The sequence below is a fragment of the Pelecanus crispus genome, chromosome 7, assembly GCF_030463565.1.
Source record: "Pelecanus crispus isolate bPelCri1 chromosome 7, bPelCri1.pri, whole genome shotgun sequence".
Taxonomy (NCBI): Eukaryota; Metazoa; Chordata; class Aves; order Pelecaniformes; family Pelecanidae; genus Pelecanus; species Pelecanus crispus.
Window position 1 is genome coordinate 36,650,353 of NC_134649.1, and position 26,978 is coordinate 36,677,330.

Sequence of the window (26,978 nt, forward strand, 5' to 3'; positions counted from 1 at the left end):
AGATTTAAACTTCATCAACTGACACCTCCATTACTTTGTAACCTTTAAGTTAGGTCTCTCTTTGTTGTTGAAACATTATTCTTAACATTTTATCTCTAACACTTCCACTAAAAGAATTCTTTCCTACACTCCTGCATGTGACACAAGAAAGCCTCCCTGGGGTTTCCAAGATGCTTAAGGGAGGTGAGCAATTTAGGATTTTTTTTTTTCCTTATGGTGTGTCAAATCTTAAAGACCTGTAGATAGCTTTAAAAAAAAAAAAAAAAAAAAAAGACTTCTATAGCCAAGCAATGGCAGAATCATCATGTCTAATTTTCATTGGTTTTGCCAGAGAACACACTGTATCTTTACAAAAAGCTATAGGGCAGTGTATCTGCCAATTCTGGGCAAGTAAAACCAAGTACAGCCTGCACAACAAATTATCTTCCAATGCAGACTATGTATCACTATCCAATTTTATTCTGATTTAATGGTCAATCAACAGAGGCAGGGATGTTTAGCATCATCCTTTGTTTAATATTAAGCACCAGTGTTAACAGTGTTGTTAAAAGTAGAGTTTCAAAGATGCAGGGTAAAATATCGCAGTTTTAATTGATCAAAGTTCACTGTCCTGAGCTCATTGTGCCATTGTTTTGCTACCCATCTGCTTGCTCTGCAACGTTTAACATTAAAGATCCTATTTTTTGTTGGGGGGAGTGGGGGGTAGCCGGAATTACAAGTAATAAGGGATAGAAACACATACATTCCAAAACACTGTCTGCACCTCTCCAGTTTTTTTTAGTCTTCTCAACTTTCCTGCACCATAAAGACCTTCTCAGGATACACAGGTATTTCTAAAGGCTTGGCAAGCTTTTCTCCCTCCAGAGAAAGAATTCCTAACATTGTAGTCTTTTCAGGTATGCAGGTGTCTTGTGTGTGCTAAATTCTGTATCCTAGTCTGTATTCATTGTGCATTCCATCCTGCAATTGTTAATCACTTGCCTCTTATTTCTTTCTCAATAAGAAACCTCATTTATCAATGCAAGCTTGCATTTACCAGCTCTAGTCTTTTGTGGAGAATTATTCTTAGGCACCTGGTTAGCCAGACAAACAGTATTTTTAGTTTAATTGCTATTAAACAATAAATAACTAAATGTCTTAAATTTTTTACTAAAACAGACTCCTCTGGGGAAAAATATTAAAATATAAGAGTATACACCATTATTCAGGGTAACTTGAAGATTACGCCTAATGAGTAGCACAATTTTGCTTTGCTTTTGCCAAAAATTTACCTAACTTCAGTGACTGTTTAACAGTTTACAGAAACACTACCTTTGTTATAGATTGAATTACCTTTCTATTTCAAATGAAGTTAAATCATGCTTATTTTTAAGCTCTAAAATAACCTGAAAGTTTTCTAGCAAAAACTGGAAAACCAGTCTTGTTCTTTCTATTATTTCTAAATTAAAAATGGCAAAAAATACCACCTTTCTTCCCCTTTTAAGCAGTATGTTGGTTCTTATTTATACTTAATAATGACAAAAGCCTAATTTTTAAAGCTTCTTTATAGACCACCTGTAACTTCAAGAGGGACACAAGAGACAGTTCCAGACATATTAAAAAAGATTTTTTTGCTAGCAATACCACACATATATTTCATTATACACATATGTAAAGAGGCAAATAAGGACACAATTCAGCTTGAATTTCCATTTTTATAATTACTTTTAAAAGATAAAGAAAGTAGTAGGGTAAAGGAAAAAACTAACAAAAATTTTAAGTAGAAAATAATATATCTATATTATGATTTAATAGCCAAGTTCCTTTTCTTAGCTGCAATCTCATTTGCCTTGCTCATGGAGCATCCAAGTTGTACACAATAAAAAGTGAAGCAAGTAGGACAATTCACATCGGCAACTTCATATTGCTGATTTATCATCTAGTCCGTATTTCTTCTGCCTTGTTTATGAGCAAGGAAAACTGAACCCTTAACAAAGCAAATTATGGTCCAAATTCTTCAATCAAATGTGAGGAAGGTGAGGATCTAATTAAAACCAAATTAACTTTTTAAATTCTATGCATGATAATGACACTGAATTGTGATTCGGATAGAAACCTTAATTTTTCTTACTAAATAATTGTGTGCATTTATTTTTCCATTTGCATACTCTGGACTAACAGAGCCCATTATGAGAGTAAGCAACACTTAGTTACAAATCAAAATACTATTACTCCAAAAATTCAGGAATGAGGAACCAATATGGAAAACTGTTGTGATGCCTTAGACCTTGCAGAAAGAGCTCTTAGAACTCAGGTATTGAAAAGACCATGGTTGATCTTCAAAAGTAATACAAATAAGAGGTTCATAAAAGTTATACCTTACAAAAATATATTTTCAATGTTTTTATATATGTGTGTTTATACCAAAGACATTACTACAAACTGTAAGCTTTTGTAAACACTCTGTGTAACACCTATTATCTTTGCTATACAAAATAGCGAACAGGGTTTTAAGAGATTAACAATGAAAGACACAGAGTCAGTTAAACGCTCAGGAATGACAGAAGAAAAGTATCATGATATTAAACAAATATTTCCTTACAAATTATGTCTACAATAGGAAAAGTCACACTTCTGATGTGTCAGAAATGTTTCAATAATGCCAAAATTAAAAAAAAAAAATGTTTTTCAAATGAGGCCACAAAGGTAGAATACCAAAAAAACTTGTCACACATGTTCATGCAACAGCAAACATCTATATTGTCAACATTCATACCAACAGTCTTTGAAACATACGGCTGTTTACCTGATAACACATACATATATTAAACACACATTAAAGATGGCAATTATTTATTTTAGGAATAAAACCTAAGAACTGAAAATAATGTAGAAGGAAATTGACCGAATTTATAATTAGACCTGTAAATTTGCCTATTTTCACATTAAGTATGTTTAAGAATATTCTGTCATTTACATTAATGTAATACTTTTTATTTTAAGATACACTTAAAACTTGTAAGTCTATCTTAGAAATAATCAGAGATAATTCTATACAATGGAATATTTTCAAATTGAATTCACTAAGGCTACTCACATGAATGTTGTTAAACACAGGCTTATATATTTGCAGGATAAAGCTGTATTTTTCTTTTTTGCTACAAAGCTTCCATTCTCATAAAAAAGCAACAGAACAGTCATAGGATCAGCTATTAAGACTATTAGAATACTTAAATATTGGGATATTTATAATTTAGCAAGCCTAAATATCCACTATGCATTTTACATTTCTTGGATTCCAAAGTAGTAATATACATACTCAAATTATAAAACAAAAAGCATACATTGTTGCATTCATCATGCTTTGAAGCCATCAGAATTCAAAAACATGCTGAACAACTCTCCTTTCTGTTCTCTTCACTAGGATATAAGGGCACACATATGTTTTAGGATCATGCAAAAAAAAAAAAAAAAAACCAAACTATCTGTGCCTCAGCCATGTTAGATCAAAATTCTCCAAGGAACTTAGAGGCTCCGTAAGTGATGCAAGTGATTTAATAGATTACCTATCAATTCACCATAGAATCAGCACCCTGGAACCATTAGAAGACATTACACTTCTGGAATTACCTTTTTATTTATTTATTCACAGAAAAGGTTGAAGAGAGTTTCCCAATCACTTGGTTGTTGGTCATTAGCAACTTCATAGCACAACCCAATCTTCCACCTTTGCACTGACACCAAACCCATTTTAGCTGAGCATAATCATGCCAATTCACAAGTGCAATTTGTAAGACCTTACAGGCATCCGACATGAACATTTGACATTGATGACAGACGTTATTGTAACTGCTCTCCTTAAGGAAAAATAAATTGCCCAAGCAGATTTCAAATGAGGTCTGCGAAAAAGATATATAAATGAAAACCAAGGTACATTATGACTGCCAATACTCAGCCATCAAAAATAAGCATGCTTTACACAGCAATCTGTCTTCCAGAGAAGCACCTGAGAGTACACATTTCTTGCACTATTATTTGACATCGGTCAACAACAAGAACAACTGTGCTTTACCATGTCATATTTGCTCACTAATCTGAATTGTTCAAAGAACATCAGCGGTAAGAACTATATTTCAACAGCAATATATTTTGAGGAAAAGAATGCACTACAGAAAACTGTTTAAGTCAAAGTCCACACCATCACAGAAATGAGAGCTATGCTGTTTTATAAATTTATCAAACAATTCAGACATTGTGCATACCACAGACATAATGAAATATGTATCTTAGCAGACTACCTGTAAATTAATTTTACTGACGATGAAAAGCGCTTAGTTAACAGTACTGAAAACTGAAGAAGCATCAGCACAATCTTCAACAGGATTCAACTCATATTTGACAAAGAGAAATCAGTTCCTGAGAATTCAAGTACTGTGGTCTCCAAGTCCATTCAATTTGTTATTTTTGCAATGAGACAATCCAAGTGGAAGCCAAATAGCGTAGCCACGAGTACGGACGCAGTAAACCTCCATTAGGAATTAGAATGAAGTCACCAAAGTGCGTTCTGTTAGAGTCTCAAAGTCAGCAGAATAGCATGGCCAGTAAATCAGCATTCATCCCAAGTGATCCAAGCTATTTACTTGGAGGGAAACAGTCCCACATATTACCAATGCTCTGTGCAACGTGTGTTCTGTTGGACTAAGTTCAGGAATGGCATAGACTTTGTTACACTTCTTTCACTGCCTTAGAAATAAATTGCACATTATATCCAGGCAATCATTACAGACATTGCTTTCTTTAGTGACTTCCCACCTCAACTCCACAGTTATCCCAGTAACTACAGCACATCATTTTCACAGGTAATTATAGCATTTATCTTTCACTGATCTTTTTACTCCTTTCACTGTTCCATGGCATCTCTCACAGAATTTAAGATTTTAAGTGATTTAACTCTAAAATAAATCTCCCATAATTTTCCATTTCTGTAGAATTTAGCTGCTAGATTCTACATCTGCACTGTGACTTCAGTTAGAGGGACAGAATAACAAGCAAGACAAGCAGGGAGAAGCTTACAAAATAAGACAGTATTTGTTGAAAGTGGGATACTTTAAATAAAAAGTACATTGGGCATTAAAGAAGCCATATGTTAACTAGTCTGAAGCATTTCCAGTGAATGTCAGTCTGTAAGAATGAGTTTCTAAGTCCAGAGAAGATAGTCTAGAAAGCCCATATCCCCTTTCAAAAACCTAATCTTAAAACTTCTCAGAAAAGCTTAGGCTTTGCTAAACATCCAAAACGTCAAAGGCTCTCACACATCCAATCACAACTTGAAACTCTGAGGTATACCTCATATTCTTAGACACATTCTATCTGCCATCCTAAAAGAACAGAAATGCTGACCCTTCGGTTCTCCTTCATTATTTTCATTACAAATTAAAGAGATCGTAGTGATATACAACTTTCCAAATGTGTAAACTGTCCATCTCAAAGCCTACACTTCTAATATCACGAAAGAATTCTAGGTTTCTGTGAACAAAAATGGAGACAGTAATGGAGCCTTATCCAGAGAACTCCTAAAATATATCTTTGCTATTATTCTCTCCTTTGTCAGAGCTCAGCACTTGACAGACTGTCTCTGAAAGGAGATGAGGTTGGTGTTCCTAATTGTTATAACTACTCCAAAACAAAATCTGGCTATTTCAGATATTCCAGAGCTGGACATTTCAAAAACTATCACTAAATGAATCATAAGAACTCCCTGAGATCAACAGCCAAGAAAGCAACAACACAACTTAGATACTGGGCTACCAATGTTAATTCATCAAAAGACATTTACATTTCTTATACAAACAAACATTGGATATCTATGCTTACAAGCTTTCTTGGACCCCACAAATAGTTCACAACCATTCTGAAAGGAAATAAGGAAGTAATTTTTTTTTTGTCATACCTTACATACAAGCAGTAACAAACCAACATAAATCCATCTCACTTTATTTCAGAAAGACTCTTTGTGTATAAAATGCATTATATAACAAAAAAGTGACCAATTAAAAATCAAGTGCTCCAGAAAAAATTTAACTGATGTTGATGTTTCTGCTGATATGCCTTTACATTTTCTTCTAAGTATCACCCAGAAGCAGCAGCACTATCCAGTTCATTTAGAGAATTTCATTTCTAAGATTTCCCTTGATCAACTATGATCCTCAAAAAGAAATTATAATCTCATTTTCCTTTAAAGTAACTCTTGCCCTTTTGCCAGGACTTTGTAGAAAATAAGCTAGTATTAATGTTGCAAAATAAATATGTTAAGGCAACCTCATGATTGCTAAGTATATATAAGATCACTCAAAAACCAAAACTTACATCACAAAAATGTTTTAAAGCAATCCTAAAACTGAAGAAAACAAATATAATCTCACAAATAAAAGAGCAGTCACATTACAAAAGAAAAAAAAAAAATCAGTATTGCATTAATATTTCCTAGGTGGATCTGACTAACTATCTCCATATATATCCCAGGCATGTTACAAACTAAATTAAACTGAGAAGATAACAAATGCATCATAGTGGATAAAAATATAATAAACACCATAAGAGATACAGGTGGGAGAACATATGTTGTCTTTGGAAGTGATACACAGGCTGGTTGCCTCACCCTCTTTGAGGGGTGAACAACCCACTCTTTTCTGTTAGTCATCCTTCAAAGGTCTGCAAGAATCATCTTTCTAAAGCAAGAAAATCACCTTGAGCATTCTTTTACAAAAACACGCATGCTGAATAGCTAATTCTCTAAATATCAGTTATATTTGACATTCTAAGATGGCTGAATGTGCTCACTTGATATTTGGCTGCTACGAATACAAGCCACCCCTTCCCTTGCCACCTTTCTACAGCCTTCAGAGCAGGCAACAGGGGCGACTGGCATGGATAATTGTATCTTACACTACCATTCATCAGAATTTAACCCACAAAATTCTGACTACCAGCAGGTTAGGGGAGTTGAAGGACCACCCATAGAATATGAGAGGTGGTGAGATGGGTCTCCCCCAAATGCAGCTTAACCACAAGAGAGAGTATCCCAAGTATAATGAGTATAGGGCATTCAAACACTAACAGAAGGTAAAAGGAGGTCAATGCTCAGGAAAACCAGAGACACATTTCTAAGGCAAGGAACTCCATTTTGCACAGTAGGATGGGAAAGAACAAGATACCTCTGCATTCCAACTTTCTTCTTCATGCTTGGGAAGGAGGGAAACCATTTCAGTAACTGAATCCCGGAAAAAGGGATGCATCTTAGTTCCAGACAGAAGAAACTTTCTATCCATAAACCCATCTTCATGGTATAGGAAATAAAAACACCCCACACAATTAGAAAGTCGAAGCACATGATCTCAATGCTAGAGTACGGAGGGAAAATAAGACAGTATCATCTTCCACATTCAGGAAGACAGCGTATCAGCCTAGGTACCCCACCAACTGAGCAGGATTAAAATAGGAGCTATTTAAAGATAATGGCAGCCAAGATTCCTCCAAACCTGACTAAACACACTTTCTCCAACACAGAAACAACCTTTCAATCCCCAGCACTACCCTTCAAAATTATTTACTCCAACTGTTTTCTGGAGTCAGTATTTTTACCACCTACTCTCTCAAGCAAACAAATCGCATTTCTGAGAGAATGACAAGGAGGACAGTCCACATACTTGCTTTCTCTTTCACTAGCAAAACATCATCTCCTTACCTTTGGATTTGAAAATTTAGTGGTGATAAAACAAAATGCCTATTTGAAGACAGGAACAAATGAACTAGCACTACGAAAAAAAAAAAAGAAAAAAAAAGAAATCCCTCAGTTCTTAACTGGAAGATCTACCCCACCCTGGGTACACTTGCAAGAGATACAGCAGTTTCTCCATAGTTTAAACATCTCGTTTCAACCTGAGCTGTGAAGCCCTAAGTCTCAGGGACCGCCCTTACCTCATTAATCCTTTGGAGGAAGAAATTACGTTCCCTTCACTCACAGGACAGCAAGTCAGTCCTCCCCGACTTCAGCTTCCTCTAGGAAAAGTGAAATTGCTAACTCACCTCGATACCTTTGAAAACTGTTTTACACGGAGCTTTCGAACAAAAATAACAGTAATGAAAAGGTTTCTTTTACAGCACTGAAGAGATGTGGAGTTATTTTCACACACAACCCTTAACACAGTCACCCACAAAGCCAAGACTTGGACTGTGAGTTTCTTGCATCAAGAAACTAACAAAGCTTTTCCCACAGAAACATATTCCTTAAGGGAACTGGAGAAACTTACCATTACACACTCCCTGCGTGCAGGGAGTCCCTAAAAAGGGACCTTTTCCTCTTCATATCCAAGGAAAGGAAGAAGTGGGGAAACGCACTGCTCAAGCAGATGAGACCCTGAAGGGGTACGGACTGCAAAAGCCTTCGCCCTCCCACAGAACAGGTGACGGAGATACCAGCCAGCGCCCGCAGCAGAGCAAGATGGCACACCGCCCGACCCCGCGGAGCAATCGCGGGGCGCCGAGGCGAGGCGGGCGGCGGCACCCCCCCCCCCCCCCCCCCACAAGGCCCGCGCGCGCTCCCCCTGAGAGGCGGGCGGGGCCCCGGGGCTCCGCGAGCAGCGGGAGGCACGCGCCAGCCCCCGCCCTCTCGCAGCGGAGCCAGCGGGGGCCGCCCCGCCCCGCGCGCCAAGCGGGGAGGCGCGAGGCGGTGCTGCCTTCCCGCCCGCAGCGAGGGCCGGCGAGAAGCCCGCCCGCCCGCCTCTTGCCAGGCGGCTGCTACGGCCGCCGGGGTCGGGCCGCACCGGGGCGGATGGGGGGCGCGTTTCGCCCGCGTAGCGGCAGCAGTGCTGGCCCGGGGGGGTCCTTTTATCAGGAGAATTCAAGGAAAACCCCCCGCGGCAGGGGGATTGCTTTAGGGGTCCCTGTAGAGACGCAGGTGGGGGGTGGGCGCGCTGCCCCGACACAGCCGTCTGCGGGGGGAGCTGGGCCGGGAAGGTGGTCGGGCTTCCTCGCTGACGAGAAGTGAGGCTGGGAGCGCAGTCCCAAGCCCCCCCGCCCCTGGGGCTGGAGAACGACCGACCGCAGGAGGTCTCTCCCCGCACCCCGGAAAGAGCGGCTGAACCAGCGCCGTGGACTTCCACGGTTTCCTGAGGCGGGAGGAGGGCGGTAACGGATCGCCACAGCATCTTCCCTCAGAGCAGGGCGGCGAGGAGGCTGGCGGGCCTGGGGGCAGGCATGAGACGGAGGGGCTTTTCCGTCCTCCGCTTCGCCACAGGGAAATGAAGACCTAGCGGAGAAGCGGCTTGATGGCGGGGGGGACGTTCCCCCCTTCCCCGCCCTTGGAAGGAGGGGGGAGCCGGAGAAGGGCCTGCTCCCGGTGGAACTGCCGGGAAGGGGCTGCGTCCGAGGCGGCCGCCCTGGGCGTACACATGGGGGATGGCGGCACGGGAATTGGAAATAAAAACAAATCCCAAAACAAACAAACAAGTGAAAACACTGATTTAAAAAGCCAAGCAGAAAACTAACCCTGGCAAGTAGGATTTGCCCTCCTCTTGGCAGCACTTATTGGCCGTGCCTATTTGCAACGAGCTTGTATCTGCCAATGCGAGTGGTCGGTTGGTGTGTCCATCAACAGGGAAACATCAATTCGCCGCTAAGGGAGTAGATTCCCATCCATCCATCACAAGGCTTAGCAGGTAGCCGCCTAGAAATCAATCACACACTAATAAAAAAATATATATATTCCTTCTCCATCACATTACTACTCCAGTGCTCTCAGCAAAATACATATGTATCCTTGATGAATATATGCATGGATTTTATCATACGCATCACTCTTCTCCAACCCAAAATGTTCTTAAAAAAAAAAACCCACACATCATAAATGAGGGACTCCAGTAAGTATTAATTAATTATATAACTGCAAAATAATATCCTGTTAGTTCCTGGTTTCCATTCACCAGCCACTAGAAGGGAACAGAAATCTCTCACCTTTTTCCTGACACGATTTTTAAACCACCAAATATTATCCAGTATTTAGGTATAAAGCTAGGAATTTCCAAAGCTCATCAATTCTATTCTAGAAAACTTTAACAACAACAATAATATTTTTAAACACTGGGCACGAAAAATGAGACTCCTATGGCTGCTTTTAATAGAAATTGCAAGAGAGGTTTCTGGTTGACGATTCTGTAGGGAGAGGCACTCTGTTACCGGAATAAGATGTGCACTTGGTCCCATTTATTACAGTGTATTTCTAAAGCAATATAAAAAGCCTGTTCTGCAAATTCATTTCCAGTTTCGGCTACCAGACAGCTGTAGAAAGCAATATATAGCAATTTCCTTAATCACCATAAATTTACAGTAATGTATTACAGCCATATTCTTGTTTAAGCTTCTCACCTTTCAAATCATTGCATCTGTCTTTCGTCCTCACATGGATTTTACAACATCACGTTTAGCTGACATCTCATTTGCGCGGAGGAAGCAGGCAGCAGGGCGAGCCGGAGCGAGCAAACACCTACGAGGGGAGGAAGAGAGGGAACCTGCTGCAGTCGGGAGAGGCTTGTGTGCTCCTGTCCCTCGTCTTTCTGTCCCTCAGCGAGTCTCCCTCAGTCAGCTGCGAGCCTGGCTGGCTGGCTTGTCAGTCCCTGACTCAACATTCCCAGCATTCCCGAGGAGCTGGGGCTTCACCAGCGCCGAGCGGCCTGCCGCCGGGGGCAGCAGCAAGCGCTCTGACAGCGGGCAGCAGCGGCGGCAGCAGCAGCAGCAGCACCACCACCACCAGCAGCAGCACCAGCACCACACGTACTGCAAGCCCATGGCTTTCTCGGAGCATTTGTCTCTGTCCATTCATTGCAAGCCCATGGGTTCCAGTCCCCACCCTGAACGCCTGGAAGTGTGTTACTCATTGTGAAATAGCCTAAAAATACACCTACGTCTGCGTAAAACTGCAGAGGCAAAACCGCCTTCTTGTCCCTCTTCACCGAAGGCCAAAAATGTTCAGAGCCAGGTGCTTAAGAACATGGTATCTAAAATCCATTACTATATGTGCATAGATACACAGCAAAAAAGAAATCTAAATCTGTGGTTAGGGTTAAGTGTAAAAGTAATTAAGATGACATCCATATTTGTGTTTAAAAAAAAATAGCATGCAGGAAAAAAAACAGGAGATAAGCTGCTATGTGAAGCCTGAAAACCTTTTTCATCAGAAAACAGCATTGAAAATTACTCCTGAGATTGTATTTATTTAGTTTTGTATTAAGGGGAGTGAGGGAAACTTCTCTAAACATCACTGACTTCTCATCCTAAGAAATGGGGGTGTCCCCTCTTCTATTTTTCCCTCTTCTCAAATTTTATGTTGAGTTTAATTGCTCTTGATACAATTACAACTGATCACCCTCAGTCCTTGCTTCAATGCAACTTCACACCTCACCCTACACTGAATTTCACAAGTGTATTTTATCTGGCTCAACCTCATTGCTGTAACAATGTTTTTAAGAAGCACTTCAAATCTGCAGCTGTTTTACTGTAATCTGTATTTTATTCCTCTCTTGCCCACATATGTACCAATATATGGCACTATTAAACATTATTGATAAAACAGCTTTCATGGAATTACTATTAAAAACTATGTCAAATGAAATTGATTGCAACCAATCATGTTTATAACTAACATAATCCCTTCATTGCTGTATTTGAATTATCCAAAGCCAGTTGAAATAGTTTGCTGTTGTAAATATTTATTCAGAGATGCAAATATTCAAAACAATGCTAGAATGCAATTCACAGTAAAAGTATAGCAGGTTTTTATTTCCTCAAGAAAGGGACATACTCTTACAGTATGTCTATCTCAGCTATAATTACAATATGGGGCAAATATTTTTTCCAAGTTCAAAATAATGGGATAAACCATGATTAAAATGCAAACTTCAGTTGCTTTTCAAACCTGCATATTTACTTGAAGACATTTCTGTTAAAATAGTTACAAAACCATGGAAATTATGGACAGAGAAAATCTGTTCCTGGAGAAATTGACACGAAGGAACATGGTTTTGTATACAAATCATTTCACTTGATCTATAAAGCAAACAAAGTAACCTTGAAGAGTTAGTAAGTCTGCATCTGTAAGAAAATGGATAAACACTATAAAATGTGGGTCATTACAGTGAATGCTTCAAAGCACAAGAAGTGTCCATTTTCAAAAGTTTAGTACTTAATTTGGATTCAGTGGGCAGTAAGAATATCTTACAGACCTGTCTCAGTATTGCTAATACCAATTCTGTCTCAGTACTGCTGATGATGACAGGACTTTTGTTCTAAGTGGTGTCAGCTGCTGACAGTTTTTTAAACAAGATATCACACCATCCCTGTCTATTTGAAAAGGAGGAACATTGGGTTCTGCTTTATCTTTTTTTTGTGACTCATTCACTGGCAAAGGTTATGCGCCTTGTGATAGCCTGCAAAAGCCAGGATCAGTAGCCTAAAAATCTTCATTCCAAGGAACAGTCATTGTGGGAAGACACCACAGTTACCATAAGGTTGCAACAATATTGCAATGAATTAAGCTTGCTATCATTCAATAAAGTTTGTAGCAGAATTAATCATAGACCATCTTGGAGCAGTAGACCATCTGCAGGGGGACTGTCAGTATTACTAGTGCCAAAGAACAGAATATACCCACTATGGACAAGACCATTTGGTGTAGAGCTTTGTGAAAAAAAATATTTTGCCAAATTGTATTCAAAAGGAGTTGTTAGAAAAATGTGCAGTTCAAGTAAAGGGTGTGTCGGGGGGAAATCAGAATTTTGCAGCTAATCTACTTATTGTGCCAGTAGAAACAACATCCATGCAAACAGCCTCAAGGTCACATAATCCAAACCCTTCAATAATATTAATTCCTTACATTCAAGAAAATAGAATCCAAATCCAAAGGGTAGGATAATAACAATAATATGTACTTAAGACTGATTTCTTTACAGCTGATGAAAGTTCTTATTTCAGTCTAATCACAGGAACATCTGTATTGTCTTCGGTGTCATGATACAGGTGGGTGCCATTACACATTAAAAGAAGAAAGCCAGATCATGTGAATAAACTAGCACTTTTTTTCCTTTTGTTTTTTGTTTCAAGAGGTTCAGATGCATTAACTACTAACAGCTGGCTGAAAGATTATGTCTAGAGGAAAGCAGTCTCTGGTAAAACTTAAACCAGTATTTATAAGGGTATTGTGATGCTATATCTAAGCCTTGCACTTTTCAACAGTTTCTACCTTCAGATACTTTTTTGGCTAGCATACTTTGTTTGTTTGTTTTCTTAAATTGTTTGTCTGCTTTCTGAAGAGCTTTCTACCTTAAAAACACAACATATTAATAGTTCTTTCTGCTTATGTCATACATCAGGAGCTGTGAAAACCCCACTGAAATTCATGACAAATTTCTTTTTTTATTTAAATGAGAGTAAGTTAGGCCCTAAACAATTAAAGTACATATGAAATATAGATTTTAAAGTCTGCTATTTTCCTCAGCTTATGCTATACTGATTTTGGAAACATGAAAGTATAAAACATACTCTTCTTATAATTTTTCTGTTTAGTTATTCTAAGTATAAATAATTCAAAATAACATTAGAAAACATATAATGTTACTGATTGTCTTCAGTTCCCTTGCCTCCCTTTATGCTTCCCAGCTCCCTCTTCTCTTCTTACCTGTGGTAATAACACTTTAGCAGCAGCTAGCTCCCTTTCATATTTTGGTGAAGATGTATGCTGTTTAGTGCTTCATTTTTTAAAAATATAAAACCAAATAGAAATGGAGCTCAGTCACTGCTGCTGCATAACTGAGAGCAAGCAGCTGCAGGTGTGTGATTTAAAAACTGAGGAAAATGTATTTTAGCTTTATTCCATTGAACCTTGGTCTGATGTATTCATCTGTGCTTCCCTAGTGGCAGAGTTGCTTTCAGCTTTCATTTTCTATTACAAAAGCTAAGTCAAGAACTTGATATAACAGTCTACTTTTTAACTAAAAGTTAAAAATTAATTGTAAAAAATAATTCTGGCATTATATTAATGTATGAAAAACTGAATTACTTTCTCACAAAAATACAGTGCAAATAGACACAACACAAAGACATAAAAATTATTAGAAGGATGGGAGCTTCTGAAGCAGAAATGAGATATGACCATGCACATCAGACCCTGTGTTTTGATGGTAAAAACCAGAAATACGTAAGATAATACTAGGTTAGACTATTATCGAGAAATGGAATCAGTAATTCTGTTTACCCTATGTTGCAGTACAAAGTAAGTAAATGTGACAGTAATCTCCTTGATTAAATGTAGCTGTTTATTGCTTTCACGAGTACTTCTAGTTATAACTGTCCAGTAGAACTCACTATTACAAGATCTTACCAAGATATGTTTTTTAAATAATATTCAAAGAAAGGGTTTGTCCTGGTTTCAGCTGGGACAGAGTTAATTTTCTTCCTAGTAGCAGGCATAGTGCTGTGTTTTGGATTTAGTAGAAGAAGGTTGATAACACACTGATGTTTTTAGTTGTTGCTAAGTACTGCTTATGCTAGCCAAGGACTTTTTCAGCTTCCCATGCTCTGCCAGGTGCACAAGAAACTGGGAGGGGGCACAGCCAGAATAGTTGATCCAGACTGACCAAAGGGCTGTTCCATACCATATGATGTCATGCTCAGTATAGAAACTGGGGGGGTTGGCCGGGGAGCAGCGATCACTGCTTGGGAGCTGGCTGGGTATCGGTTGGTGGGTGGTGAGCAATTGCATTGTGCATCACTTGCTTTGTATATTGTTGTTATTATTATATTGTTAGTATTATCATTACTATTTTACTTTATTTCAATTATTAAACTGTTCTTATCTCAACCCAGGAGTGTTTCCCACTCTTACTCCTCCAATTCTCTCCCCCAACCCATCAGGGTAGGGGGAGTGAGCGAGCAGCTGCGTGGTGCTGAGTGGCTGACTGGGGCTAAGCCACAACAGGGTTTAAGAGATATGTTTATTTTTGGAAAAGAAAGTCAGTCATTATGGATGTTGGTGCCCTTTATTCATATTAATACCCAATTCCCAGCAAGGAACAAATCAGAAAGTTACTTTCATAGTGCAAGTTCTTCCCAACTGGTAAGGTCCAGAAAGAAGAAAATTAATGGAACTGTGCAAGAAAACTACTTTCACATGAAGTATACTGATATCTCCAGAAGAAAAGAAAAAAAGGAAAAAACCCCACAACATAATTCCACATGATTTACACTGAAGGTTACAGAAAAAAAAAACCCAAACAAAACCCACTTTCATTTACCACAATGTGGTGATCAGACTTAGAGTGAGCACTTGACCCAAAACAAAAAAGCGCCAAACAAACAAAATCACTGAAACAAAAGTAAGTTTTTCTATTGATTTCAGAATGAGGTCCTATTAGTCTAATTCATGGAGGTGTTGCACCTGTCAGTCAATAACTTAGAGGACTGTTCTCTTTCCTCTTTATCAGTTCAGATATCCACCTACAGATATCTGTCAAATTTAATCATAAAATAGTTTCCACCAAATGTTAGTTTCCTTCTTTACTTTCCTCGTGACAGATCACCAAAGTCCGCTGTCTTGGTTTTCAAAATCATTAGTATAAACTTTTTATTTTTAATCTAACAGTGACACATGCTTTACAGAGGATGGAAAAATGTTATTTGGGTATACATGAACACACAAAATGTTATTGTGGAATTCATTATAATGTATTATTATGCAAGAAAACAAACAAGGAAAGTATATTCTTTTTTGTAATTGCATAATTTAAGCAATTTATTACATGCTGCACTGCTAATCTGTTCAGGGTAGAAATAAAGCTACTCTGGCATGTGCCATTAATTTCATTGTTGCAAATAGAGCAAAAATAGTAAAGTTATTTTATGGTAAAAATACTTATCTCAGAAGTTCTTCAGGTGCCACATCTCAAAATAGGGCTATTAATAGGCTTTTACATTAACAGTAAAATATATTTCAGAGACCTAAATATATTTCTTAGAAAAATTCAAACTCCAGTGGCCCCTAACAGTAGTAAATCTAGCTTCAAACACCTTGAATTAGGTTTAATATTTTAAGACCTAAAATTTTATCAATGGTCCTTTATTAACCTGGTTGGATCTGTTTTCTGGAAACACAGTATTACTGCTACCACTGTAGTACACGTGACTATACTAGGGCTGCTACTAAATGAGCACTAACTAGTAAACTCTTAGGTGATGGTTAATTTTTTTAAATCAGTTTAGACACTTCAGAGCTGAAGTCCAACTGACTTTTCAGTAAGGCTTAAGCTTTTAAGTGCCTACCTTATTCCTGAAAAGTAAATCTAGATACTAAAACTTTTACTTACAAGCAGCAACATGAGGCATTCCAGCTGAAGGCAACTGCTGTTCCCCTCTCAGTTCTCCATTTGCAGGAAACTGGGATCTCCTTCCCTACTTATGATCTCAACCACTATAGTGAAGTTGGCAGGTACAAACAAAATCAGGATTGCAGGACTGCCCACCCCCAGCACATCATCTTTTCTCACCAGAGCTACAGGACAGCTGCTCAGTAAGGGAACCTTTTATTGGCAAGACAGTCTCCTCCAATTTTAAACAGCTGGGTACTGAAGCCCAAATTACTGCCTTTATCACATTCACATGGTGGAAGGACTTGGGCAGGAACCAAACTATCTAAGCTTGGTGGAGCTAGAAACTTGATCTACAAGACTGGTCCCAAAATGGAATCAAATTTCAAACAAAATCAAACAGTGAATAGTTCCCCACTAGATCAAATAAATTAAGGAAAAAAGTGAAAATAATGAAAACCAGTAGCCTTGTGTGACTGCTTCAAAACTGACAGTGAACCTGCGGATGCTTCCCTACTTCTGTACTAGTTGTGGATTCTATTGAGGAACTGCATGTCCAACAGAATAGCAAGAAGTATAATATGCCTGACCATGGATGGCCAGTGCAGCTCACGCTAATGCTAGTTATCAGCTAATGACTGCCTTTACATAGAAGGCATGAGGTTCACACAACTGTTACGTTTATAACAAGAGGACCTGATAGTCTTCCATCTGTTACTCTATATAGACATGCTGAAGAGGCATTATAGAACTGCTGTTTTGGGAGGGTAACACTTTATATCGACTTCATAATACTCCATAGAATTACACAAAGTATAAATTTATGGGGGATTAAGTTTGACTTATTTTATATATTACTTCAGACAATTTACAAGGTGTTTTTATAGGTCCTTTTACACATACGCTAGCACTTCTCCTTGGTATTTTTGCACGAAAACACAAAAAACCCTCCACAAGTTCCCCAGTGAAAAACTATGATACAAAGGCTGAGGTTCTCTCAATCTTCAACTTCACTACAAAGTCCCAGAAACTTTAAGAAAAAAATTTGAATACTATGAGCTATGCTTGATTCTGTAGCTAAAACATCACTTCTGCTTTTGTGATTCATGATTGTAGTTAGGGAATATTTTAAGCCATCCCAACATTCTTTTAAAATTAATTTAAAATGTATTTGTTATACACAAAGTTATACTATGTAAAAAAAACCCAAACATCTAGAGAGAACAAGAATGTTAGCTTTCTATCTGTACCAATATATTTTTTGCTTCATGTAGAACCTAAGGCCAGATATTAAGGAATCCTACATTTCAGTAACCGGACAGTTGTCATATACTCCATAATCTTCATTGAAGTAGTCTTAACTTCATTGTCCCATTTTCTTAGTATTGTAGTGATAACTTACAAAAAGATCTCATAACCATTGGATTTAACTTTTGTCATCGAGATTCTTGTCAGTGCTATAACACAGACTAACTAATGGCACATGCCATTCTGAATACTTCATTTATGTTCTGGTCTTTAAAACTGAAGAAAGGTTAAATATAGGGTTGAAAGTATCCTTTTATGTGGCTATAATTAAATATCTGTCAGTATTTCTATGACAATCACCTACTATCCTGACTTTATGAAGTATCAGGACTTCTCCCACACTTGAGTAAAACTTGGTCACTATTTGAGGATCTAACTTCAAGTGGTTATGTCCACTTATCTTACCAATTCTAGAACTAAAAAGAGATAATGGCTTTTTTTTCATTTATTTTTTCTCATTTTTACCATTTAGAACCAGCCCTGTAAACTACATGTATGCTAGCACCTTTAATTAAATTTATCCTGAACCACTCTGGCATAAAGAGGAAATGGCTTAGCCTTATCTGGATTCATGCCTCTAGACTCTCTCAGCTCCCAAAATAGGGTATTCCCACATAGATTTCCTACTGGGAACATACTCCTACTTATGCCGACTGCCAAAATATGCCTGAGAACTGTGAGAGAGGGAGTTTGTCTAGTCCAAAACATGACAGGTACTGTTCTAACAATTTAACAGTTAAGTTCCAGGGCCAAGAAGTGCTTCCTGAACCTGTTTAATTTACTAGCATAAATGTAACTGTAGGTGAAATTCTTTGTGTCTATCTCATCGATTCTAAAGACACTCTTTTCCTCTGTCTACAGAAGCATCTAAGGAATAAGTTCTCCTCAGAACCTGAAATGTGCCTTAAAAAAAAGCCTACTTCAGTACTGGTGATTGCAGATGAAGTGCCTTCCTTAGTTAGGAGCATTTAGATCCAGGGACAAACTCAGTATTGTCTTTTTTTGCATTCCCCCCCTAAGAGTTTCTGCTTTCTTCATTGCTCCAATCCCACTTTTACATCCTATTCCACTAGCATAGTTTGTTGATTATCTTTCTGACTAAGCAATTTGTGACTGCAGTTATAGAAATACAACCACCTATTGTAACAGAAGAATGTATGTATATAACAATAATGAAGGTCTACATTAAATTGAACTGATGACTTTTTATTTCTTATTTAAGCTATATAGAAAAAAATAAAAAGGGGAGAGCTCACAAGTTAAAACAGAGAGGGAGAAATGTTTTCTAATTGTCAGCTTGACATTATATAACATTTCCCTACAACTAGGTATAAAATGGCTGCTACTGTGCAGGAATTCCTCCTTGTCAGTCTGGCACATCTATTTCTAGTGGACTGCAAATCTCAGCATATGCAATTTACAAGCATGAATATGCCTGAGGTGTGACTGTGCAAGGAGGGAGAAGGTGGCTTTCATAACATAGTTCCTGCAAATTCAAGGAACTTTTTGGGGTTTTTTTCTGTTGTCACTTGATAAAGTATTGTTTAGAGGGAAAAAAATCCATATGTGTGACTATACCTAATCTCCTTGGTCCATTTCTGTGGGTTTTCTCATTGTTTAATTCACTTTACTGGGGGAGTCAAATAAAAAAAAAAAAAAAAAAAAGAAAAAAACCAGGAAAACATCAAACTTTAAAGCTTAGTGGAAATAACTAATAATTTTGTTCCCAGCCAATTCTGGTTAAATATACCATAGTAACTTTAATTTACACATACTTTTTCTTCTTTATCATTTAGAATGTAATCTTAGGAAGAAAACTTATTTGAAGTAACTGAAAAATGACAGAAACCTCAAAACATAGGAAGCAAAAATTAAGCCTATAAACAGCTGTTGCTCTATCCTTCTCTTACCTTTAAGGATGAAGAAACGTGTACAGTCCTATCAATCCATTAGCATTGAGTAGCACAGTATTCTTTTGGCAGATGTGAAAAAAAGCAGAAGAAAACCATCATCTATGCTGAAGCCATATAGAAATGTTGAGGATTAGATTCAGAACTTCCAGAAAAATCAGGTGATAGAAACAGATACAAATATTCATAAAATTCTTTAGTGAAATTACTAGCTAGAGGAAGAAAAAGCTATGCAAAATTTCTATAAATTTTTCAGTTGTAGAGAAGGTAAGAGAAAAGCAATGGAAACCCTCACAAATATAACTTATTTCCATTGTACTAAAACCATTTCCTGCTCCTTCAGGATGTAAACCACCTACATACAAGTGAACTATAAACTATAAATCACAAGGTTTTTCATGTTGGGATAAAGGAGTATTTTGCCATGCAGTACTGAATTTATTCTGAAATCTTCAGGGCAATCAGAAAGCAAATATGTATAGCAAAAGGCAGACAGGCAAACCATGTTGCAGCAGCAGCAGCCATTGTGAAGGGGAGGATAAATGCATTAATCACTGAAGTATAGCTCAATTAGAAAGATTTTTATCAACCATGAAAGATCAGACTACAATATGGAGCATGATTTCTTGATCCCTGAGTAGACTGTGCTAGTAGTGTTGTATGAGAACTGTATATGACCGTCTTTCATATGAATGGAGGAACCAGAGAGATACTGGGATAAGACAGGAGACAGTAGTTACAATAGTGGTACTTTTAATAACATTTCTCTGCTTCTTATTTATATATACTTACATTTCTCTACTCCTTATTTAAATGTACTTTGGATTTTCCAAAATATATTTTTATTTTCTGCATTCATTTTTTTTTAATACTTTGACCAGGCAGCTGTGAAGAGGAGCACATTTGAAAATTAGTAGAAATATTTTGCAGCTACAGCAATTGGTCTAAGAAAATGTATTACCTCTCTGCACAAACCTTATCTCACTGGAAATATTTTGCCTGCTTCTTTCATGCGGCTAATGGGATTCATGGGTTTTTTTGGTGTTTAAGTACAGTTGCAGTTTTAGGATCCTAAACATCACTATGGCCTGTGCTTGACAGACAGAAGGGTTAATGTAGACATAAAATGGAATCTGAGCAAAACTACTTTGTTGTCTTTAATACGAAACAAGATAGGAACACAGGAGCATAACTAGAGAAAAAAAGGTATTTTGGAAGTCAACAATTATTTCATTTATAATAGTTTATAATTACATTAGTTGAGTGAAACAGCTCTTTACTTCTGCATTCTTGTTACAAAGCAGAGATTATGGTGATCCACAATGTATTATAAGAAATAGAAGTGAAGAAAGAAGATCAGGCTTAAAAAGGATTTAGTTTGGCATAGCAGCAGGTACTCAGGAATGTAAGGTGAGTTCAGGCTGTTTGCACATAAATCCACTAGATCTTCAACACCTTTAATATTGGCTGTTTTGCACACTCATTTTTGAACTTTCATATCATATGCCTGCTAATAAAAAAGGTAAGGAAGAATGCCCAATAGCAGATATTCTGGCTACATTCCTTCTTGCAGGGCTCCTACCTGCCTTCGATTTTTCATGAGTTCTCTGTAAACCAGGACATTAGAGTGTTAAAGCTATGAGTCTTTGTTTCAGGTCCTTCTCAAACACTGCTCCCATCTTGTTACACAGACAAACCACTCTGGTTGCACTATAGTGCAGGTTTTCTTTTTGTTGCCAAGCTACCTTCTTTGCTTCTTGAGAAGCTGCAGGTTGTTGATTTTTTGTAGTCCTCCTCTTCCTCCCAATTTGTTTCATAAACACAACGCAGCAGCAAATACAGCCATGGAACTGAATGATGCTATTTGTCAGTTACCTCCTGGTGCGATGAAGCCAGCAAGAGTATAAAAGCACAAAAGAAGGCCTTTAAAAGAAGAGTAATTTTCTTAAATATTTGAGAAGTAATTCTCTTAAGATAATACGTGCAATCAGCACCCAGCATGTGCAGCAGCCACGTTCTGGAAGACAAAATTGGCTGCTTCAGAGAGTTCAGCATAAAGCAGACGGTTGGGGTACTGTAGTTCTCCTACACTAAGTTATTAAAAGACAAATCCTGTATGTTACTGAAGCTCAAACTGAGGTGTTCCAAAATATAGAACAGAAAATAGTTAAGATCTGCATGTTGCTATTTGAAATTTAAGCTGTGGTCACCAAACCCATCCATATTAATTAGCGTGCATCTTAGAGATGCTGTTTTGCAGATCAGCTTGGAAAGTAGAACACTTGAAGAGGCATAGAAATGACTAAGACGCATGCCAAGTAGAACAAAATAAACTAAGGAAGAAATGAATGAGAGAGGTGGGGGAAAGACCAGAATAAAGTACTGCAATAATTAGAACTTTTATTTGTAGAAGAAAAAAAAAACTTATTGCAATGGATTATGGTTGTGGTTATGAAATAGATACTGGAAGAACAAGTAAAAGCTACTGAGTTAACTGATGAAGTACTTTTTATTAGTCCAATTCCAGGAATGGTCAGCACTTTAAGTACGGAGATGATCCCTATACCGATCACATCTGGCAGGCAGTTTTTAATGGAATTTAGGGTACACTGTTATCCCTGAGATTGCTATTTAGTTCCTATAGTAGAACCCAAGGTGGACCAGTAACCCCAAGGCTGCACATTTTCTGTGCTCAAAAACTAGATTAACTGTTTCTAGCTATTCTAGCACTACTATTATTACAGAAACATAAACTGAAGAGTCATTCATTTAAAATACTGACTCTCTCAACATTTTGTCCCCTCTTTTCATAAGATACATTCTTTTTACGCTCTGATTTTGAAGGGAAACTATAAAAAAAAAAAAAATTGTCTGAAACATTATTTCCATTTTTATATGCTGTTGCACATCTTTGTTGTAGAAAATTAGACTAAGTGAATCTCAACCATTAATTTATCAAAAGGTGTTACTTTTGCTGGAAGTGGTGGTGGTGGAAGTGCTGTGCTGAATGCAGACTGTTAGGGTGGAATAAATGTGGTTTACATAGAGCCCACTGGAAATTAACTTCACCTGCCATTCAGATTAGATGAATAGCATGGCTGGGGATTGCTTATTTTGTCATGATAAAATTAATACAGATTTTAAAATAAATAAATAAAGATTATGCTCTGGAATTAATATGAGAGTTTATGACTGCTCAAATGAAGTGAGAAACACATTGAGACTTCATTTACTATGCAAAAATTGCGTATTTCTTTATAAGGGGACCTCTTCAAAGAAAATAATAAGCTTCATCATGCCAGTGGACAGGAACAATTTAATTTATGCCTAAATAAACAGACTGTAAGTATGTAGCTTTTTCCTGAAGTTATAGTCTCTCCAGCTGAAATTTTTAAAAAATCTTTACACCATAGTCTTCTGTCATCTGACAACAGGATCAGCAGGGAAGTAGCTACTTCTTTTGAGGAACTGCTTCTTCATGTAAGGTGCAGTGGTGCTGCAGATCGAGTTTTGATGCAGTCTCTTCTTGGTCTCCCCGCACTAGCATTAGCTGGGCTTTGCCTGATCTATATTTTAACTCTTGCTTTATGGGACATTTCCAGAGTTCATCTTATCACAGTTAACAGGGGAAAAAAAAAATCTCTACCACAATGACAGAAATGAGGACATAATCTGATATGTATTACTTCAGGAGCAACGCCAGGTTTAGCGTTCCTTGATATCCATCTGCTCCATGATCTACCGATTCATACATGGTGCCACACCACAGTTTTTTCTACTATGACAGCGTAGCTATTTGTATGGTTATATGGTGAAAATCAAGAAAGTGATCCACTGAAAACTACCCCCACACACACATTTCTCCTGCCCTTTTTTCCCCTACTCAAAATTTTTAGTCAGATCAGGTCCCAGTCCAGCTCCACATGTGACAGCATGGAACACTTGTACTGGCACACAGAAGAGAACAGCAGTGAATGAAAGGGAAAGTTCTCCACTGAATCTTTTAACATAGCCAAGGAGCTTCTCTCTTTCACCATGGTGAAAAATACTGGCTTAGTTGTATAAGAAAGCTTCTCATGTCTAACAGCATCAGGCTACAGTCTTACTAGTTGAAATTTCAGATACTAGAAACCAGAGCTTAAAAAAAAAACCAAAAAAAAGGTGCCATTTCAGAGTGCAGATTCATGTAATAACCATGTTGCCCTCTGCTGCTCTACTGATATACTCTTTTTACAAATACAGTAAGTATACTTCTGAGCTATTTTTAAACTTCCTAATTTATTTATTTACATTTCCAACTTGTTCATGAGTCATAATTTGGATACATATATATCTAAATTACTGCTTATATTAAATACATACCTCCTTAGGAAAAAGGCACAATTCTTATCTAGAAAGTGCTGTCATACGGTTAACTGGATAAATTAGCAGTATACTGAAATAGCTTTTTAAAATCTAAAATAAATGTTTGTCTAATTTTAGTAAAAAATCCTTAAGTATCTGGGGAAAGGAGCCTCTCTCAGAGAAGTAAAACCATTGTTTTTATCTGACCTCAGATAAAGATGGCACTGAATCATTCAAGATGGCACTGAATAAAAAAAATTGAACTGGGAGTTGATAAATCATTTTCCTTTTTTTGCATTCTGTACATATCCAGTTTGTAACAAATTAAAGACTCAGCAAAGACTATAGAGCATGTGTATACAGTAACAATTAGACATTTGGCTTTGTCATCTGAGGGGAAAAAAAAAAATCTATTTATTGATTAGCCTGAGTCTTGTATTTTAGGAAGAATTATCATTCTGTTCACTCAGATGCCAGTTGTTTCCAGCCATCCTTTGGATGATCTGTTATTATTCAGAAGCGATGTGTCCTAAGGACAGTGGATTGCAACCATGTTTTTTTTTCTTAACTGTAACGTGATAAACATCAGATGCCAGATTTTAGCAACTCCAATAACAACAATGGCCTCTTACTTGTAGCAGGGGTCCTATTGCCAAGTGATTATATCAGTAGGTGTCCTGGGTTCAGCTGGGATAGAGTTAATTTTCCTCCTAGTAGCTGGCATAGTGCTGTGTTTTGGATTTAGTAGGAGAAGAATGTTGATAACACACTGATGGTTTAGTTGTTGCTGAGTACTGCTTATGCCAGTCAAGGATTTTTCAGCTTCCCATGCTCTGCCAGGTGCACAAGAAACTGGGAGGGGGCACAGCCAGAATAGTTGATCCAAACTGACCAAAGGGCTATTCCATACCATATGACATCATGCTCAGTATAGAAACTGGGGGGAGTTGGCTGGGGGGCAGCGATCGCTGCTCGGGAACTGGCTGGGTGTCAGTTGGTGAGCAATTGCATTGTGCATCACTTGTTTTGTATATTCTTTTATCATTATTTTCTCTTCCTTTGCTGTCCTGTTAAACTGCCTTTCTCTCAACCCACAGGTTCTACTTCCCCCCCACCGGGGGGAAGGGGAGGGTGAGTGAGCGGCTCTGTGGAGCTTGGTTGCCAACTGGGGTTAAACCATGACAGAGGGTCTTACAGCTTCTGTCGCATTCAGCCTATTGGTTGTTCGGTTTGTAAATACAAACACTGCCACAAATCCAGAACATTTTCAATCTAAACAGGGATAAAGTATGACAGATGGATGTAGAACACAGATGGAAGGAGGGAATAGAAAGTCTTCATTTCCACAATCCATATCATGCTTATTACGAAGAAAAAAATAGCTCAGTTTCTGAACCACCCATAAATTATTTTTTGAGCTTGGAACTCTCATAAAGCAGTTGCTGATGAATTGCTCAGCAACTTCTGCCCTTCAGGCAGTCAGCAGTCCCACTGTCCCTATTTTTCTCCTTTTGTTGTTATTTTTCACCTATGACAATCCGTTCTGTCACAGACATCACCTTCTTTTCATTCACCAAACCAAGATTCAAATGCGTAAGCATTTTATGATCTCCATGACCTTTGAAGTGGCCTTAAAAGTTTAGTTTAATTCCATGGTGATGTTATTTGGCTTATTCCAATTTTGCAATTATACAAAGGTCATTCAATAAGGTCTTAAGTGCTCTAAGTTGTTGATTTCCTTAGCATGAAAGAAGAAAACACAATAAATAACTCCCTTTTTTTAGGAATGAAAGGGAAGTGAAAAAAGACATATGGACAACAGGCGTTAACCCCTTCTATACACTAGCTATCAGGGGTGATGTGTGTATAGCAAGGCCTGGGTAAGGAATCCCTTTCCAAATAGCTTTTGTGCAAAGTTTCAGGTACTTCAAGTTGCCAGTTAATTAAAGCATTTATGAAATATTGTATATCATACACACAAAGAACCATGTAGCCTTTCTGATACTATTATTTTGCTCCCCCCCAGCCCCAAGACTGAACAAAAGGATTTATTTACCTTGATAAAATGGGAAGGAAAAAAAAAAGCCCACCTCTTACAATTTTCCAAAAGTCATGTTGCATAACACCATGTAGCCATAGAGATGAGATGAAACTGCATTTTTCTGTGTTACTGGAAACAAGAGCAAGGTACATGCTATGCTATGAAAGTGAGATGCCACTTAGAGCATAATCTAACATATTTGAAGAAAAATCCTATCAAATGGTTTAATAATACTACCCTATTTTGCAAATGGAAAAGAAAAGTAGGGAGGGAAAAGGTTACACCCCAATTATTCTGGAATTGCAATTAATGTGTTTCAGCTCCTGGCCATATGGCTGTTTCACAGACTATCTTTGGACATTCTATTTGGGCATTTCTGACAGTATAGTAGCAGCACACCATCTATCTAGCTCTGTATTTCAACTCCCTAAATACAAATCAAAAAGCACACACACACACACACATACACTCGTCTAAGAATAATCATACAAAATTTCAGGGAAAATATTTTTAATGACTGTTAGAAACACAAACAGTCACTATTATGTTGGTGTTGCAGCCTCTTCCTTTCCAACTTTACTCATAGATACTCTTCGAAACTTCCATTGGTCTGGCAATAATCCCATTAAAACCAAGTTATTTTCTATTTAGTGTGCATAAAAGTGACAGAACTTGGCTCGTACTTACAACTGTGATCCAATAACGTATGCTGCTGAATTACCACATGTTGTAAAAGCATACTCAATTAAAAACATTAGGTGTGACATAATATTGTAGAACACCCTTTCAGAAACTGGCAATTTTTTATAATCTGTAAAGATTTGCACAAGTATGAAGCAATTTCTTGTAGATACAGGAATAATTACTGGCAGATTTCATTTGTTCCAGAATATAACACTGTAACACTATCAGATGTACATTTGCATTGCAGCAGTAAAGAAAAATCACTGCAGAAGGAAGACTAGACTGACTTGAGCTACAGTAAGC